This window comes from Humulus lupulus, chromosome 7, assembly GCF_963169125.1.
Source record: "Humulus lupulus chromosome 7, drHumLupu1.1, whole genome shotgun sequence".
Lineage (NCBI taxonomy): Eukaryota > Viridiplantae > Streptophyta > Magnoliopsida > Rosales > Cannabaceae > Humulus > Humulus lupulus.
In genome coordinates, this window is record NC_084799.1 from 88,000,920 (window position 1) to 88,005,215 (window position 4,296).

Below are 4,296 nucleotides of genomic sequence, written 5' to 3' on the forward strand. Positions count from 1 at the left end.
GGAAGCGACCCCAAATTGGTACAATAACCACTTCTTTGTTACTAAATGATGATATGTTTAGGTTATTACTGCTAGACGTGCTAGATAAGTATTTGGAAGTTTATATTGTCTGTTTATGCACATGTTGAGTTTTCTTGCCGAGCCTTGGCTCACAGGTGCTTTGTGGTGCAAGTAAGGGAAAAGGAAAGCTTGACCAACCATGGTTGGAGAGCTTCGGTGGCGGCGTGCACATATGCGGCTGCTTAACCACCAAATTCGGGAGTATCTCAGAGGAATTAGGGTTATTGCCCTGTTTTTGCCGCTTAGGCCGGCTGAATGTAACTTTTGATGTATATATACCTTTTTAAAAATTTTGTTGTAATATTTTGGGATCCCGTGTCTGTATAAAACTTTATAAATAAAAGTCAATGGTTTGTTTGACCAAAATTTTTAACCCTAACCCTTGACATTAACCTTAATTACACATTTTAAACCAAATGACTTGGTTAGCAAGTCTGACACAATTTAAAGTACACAGTGTAACTGTCCTGGATTAGGAGGACGTTACAACTTGGTATCAGAGCTGCCAAGGTTTAAGGGTTCCTGAAGACTGGTCGGGCATGTACACTCGCTACTAAAGACAAGCTCAACTCAAGGTTTGGTAACTATTATGTGTTTATATGTTTAAATGCTTAAACATGATATGAATGCCTTATCTGCATGCATGTTTAGGAAGCATGAGATAATCTGATAGGGCCTGGCCCTTGACTGATGTATGAATGATAAAGAATGTTCTTATTAGCAGCGTTACTTCTTATGAATTCAAGGGACCCGCTTATGAGCGTTATTAGTTGTATGTAGGCCAGGAAATGCTTATTAACACTGTTAACACTGACTAGGAATGAAAGAACATGCCTATTAGCTATGTTAGTTTTGTGAAAATGCATAAATATGTTTATGTGCATTGTTAATTGCTAATGGATATCAGGAAGTGCTTATTAGCACTATGAATGAATATATTGTGTGATGGCATGCTTATTAGCATTGAACTTGTTTGTTATCTATTGATCTTGGATCGTCAGACGGCAAGAGGTATAGTTATTACTTACCTAACGACCGATTTGATCTCTGTATGGTGGATTGGGTAATAGTATGAATCCTTGAAGGTCAGAGAGATTGGCTGGCCAAGAGTTACAGGCCAGTGAAGGGAATGACCAAGGCCTGGCCCCACCGCCAGCTCTAGAAAACTGGCAACAGGTGCTTGCAGACTTGCGAGCCAGATTAGAGTGGTAGGAAGAAGAATTTGCCTCTTGAGACAGCAACAGGTTCCAGTAGGGAACCTACAAGCTACGATACCAGCAGTGGTACAGCCAGAGGTACCAGTTGTTGTACATCCCCAGGTAAGGGGAGATAGGTGGGAACCCCTGTACGAGAGGTTCAGGAAGCATCACCTTCTAATTTTTTAGGGCGGTTCAGATCCACTGAAGGCTGAGTAGTGGATGACCATGATAACCACTATCTTGGATTTTATGAGGGCAGGTGGTAATGAGAGAGCAGCTCTCACCACTTATATTTTTCGGGAGGATACCCGGATATGGTTGGAGGTGGTATCCCAGACCAGAGCAGTTACCACCATGGAATGGGAAGAGTTCAGAACTCTGTTCAATGAGAAGTACTACAATGAAGCAATTAAATCTGTGAAGGTTGAAGAGTTCAGCAAATTACTTCATGGTAACATGATAGTGACTGATTACGCCCTGAAGTTCGACAGGTTGGCAAAGTTTGTCAGGGATCTAGTACCCACTGATGGGACCAGAAGAGAGAGATTTCTTCAGGGACTACAACCTATGATAGTATGGAACGTTCATATTACTACTGTGCTAGGAGTGACTACCTATGCACAGGATGTGGAGTAGGCGCTTATAGCTGAGAGTGCAGAGAACAAGATCTAGCGTGATAATGCAGCCAGAAGGGATTCTAGGAGGCCGGAACCTCCATTTCCAAGTTTTGGTAGGGGCAGAGGCCCCAGTGATCAGAAGAGGAAGACTCCGGACATAGTTTCAGCTCCAGGGCCAGATAGGAGGCCACAGGGCATACAGATGGGCTGCCAGAGCGGCGGTGAGACATGGAGGGCATTCCCAGAGTGTGCTAGGTGCAGGAGGTGCCATATTGGGGAGTGTCGGGCGAAGGCCTATTTCGTTTGCGGTAGTACGGGGCACTTGAAGAAAGAATGCCCGAGAGCCAGAAAGGAGGAGCCAAAGAAGGTGGATAGCCTGATGCCAGCTCAGGTGTTCACCTTGACCCGGGAAGAGGCCGAGGCTAGTCCCTCGGTAGTTATAGGTCAGCTTTCTAGTGCTGGAACCTTCTATAATGTTCTTATTGATTCGGGTGTTATGCACTCTTTTGTTGCTAGTAGGGTTATAGATGGATTATGTAGACCATGTGACTTTTATCCTGTGGGATTCGGCACAATGTTGCATACTGGGGAGTTAGTAGTTTCCAGAATGGATTAGATCACTACCAGTTACAGTGGATGGCAGGGAGTTATCAGTTGACTTGGTAGAGCTGAAGATGACCGATTTTGACATAATTCTGGGTATGGATTGGTTGGAGAAGTATAGGGCAATGATAGATTGCAAGAAGAAGATGGTAACCTTTGAGCCAGAGGGTGAGGACCCTTTTGTTTTCGTTGGCACTGTGCATGGACCCCGTATACCTATTATACCAGTACTCAGAGCTAGAGACCTATTGCAGGGGGATGAATAGGTTTCTTAGCTAGCATGGTGGATACCACTCAGTTCATGCCAGTGGGACCAGAACATACCTGATTAGTCTGTGAGTTTTTGGACGTGTTTCTAGAGGATCTGCCAGGGTTACCTCCACACAGGGAGATTGAGTTTGTAATTGAATTGGCGCCAGGGACAGAGCAAGTGTCTAGGGAACCTTACAGGATGGCTCCAGCTGAGCTGAAGGAACTAAAGGTTCAATTACAAGAGTTACTAGACTTGGATTTTATCAAGCCCAATTTCTCGCCATGGGGCACACCGGTCCTATTTGTGAAGAAAAAGTATGGTTCTCTGAGGATGTGTATCGATTACAGAGAACTGAACAAGTTGACTATCAAGAACAGATATCCTTTGCCAAGGATTGATGATCTGTTTGACCAGTTGCAGGGTAGAACAGTATAATCTAAGATAGATCTTCGATCTGGTTATCACCAATTGAGGATCAAAGAGGAGGATATATCGAAGACAGCTTTTTGCACCAGGTACGGGCACTATGAGTTTTTGGTGATGTCATTTGGGTTGACGAATGCCCCAGTGGCATTTATGGATTTGATGAACAAAGTGTTCAAAGACTACCTAGACCAGTTTGTGATCATCTTTATTGATGATATATTGATATATTCTTGGATAGAGACAAAGCACGAGCAGCACCTCAAATTGGTACTACAGAGGTTGATAGAACACATGCTATATGCGAAGTTCAAGAAATGCGAGTTTTGGTTGCCGCAGGTGAGTTTCTTAGGTCACATAGTCAGTAAGGATGGAATTAAGGTAGATCCAGCGAAGATTGAAGCGGTCAGAGATTGACCAAGATCGAAGAATGCTTCAGAGATTAGGAGTTTCTTGGGATTGGCGGGTTCTCCAAGGTTGTGTCAACACTGACAAAGTTAACCCGCAAGAATCAGAAGTTTTTTTGGTCAGATAAGTGCGAAGACAGCTTCCAAAAGCTCAAGAAGAGTTTGATCACCGCTCCGATTTTGAGTCTTCCTACCAATCGAGACAAGTTTGTAGTTTATTGTGATGCTTCAAGGAAGGGTCTGGGTTGTGCACTTATGCAGGCAGGGAAGGTAATTTCCTATGCATCACGTTAGTTGAAGGAATATGAGCAGAAATACCCCACACATGACTTAGAGCTTGCAGCGGTAGTTTTTGCACTGAAGGTGTGGCGGCACTACTTGTATGGTGAGAAGTGTGAGATACACACTGACCACAAGAGTTTAAAATACTTCTTCACCTAGAAGGATATGAATATGAGGGAGAGACGTTGGTTAGAGCTGGCAAAGGATTATGATTGTGAGATCCTCTATCACCCTGGGAAAGCCAACGTGGTAGCAGATGCCTTAAGCCAGAAGGGTCTGGGACAATTATATAGTGTCAGACAGGTTTCGAGGAGATTGGCTGATGACATGACTAGAGCAGGGATTAAGTTAGTGGTGGGCCAGTTGGCCAACATCTCTTTACAGTCTACTCTTTTGGAGAGAATCAAGGAGAAGCAATTAGATGACCCATAGTTAAAGCAGATTAGGAGGGA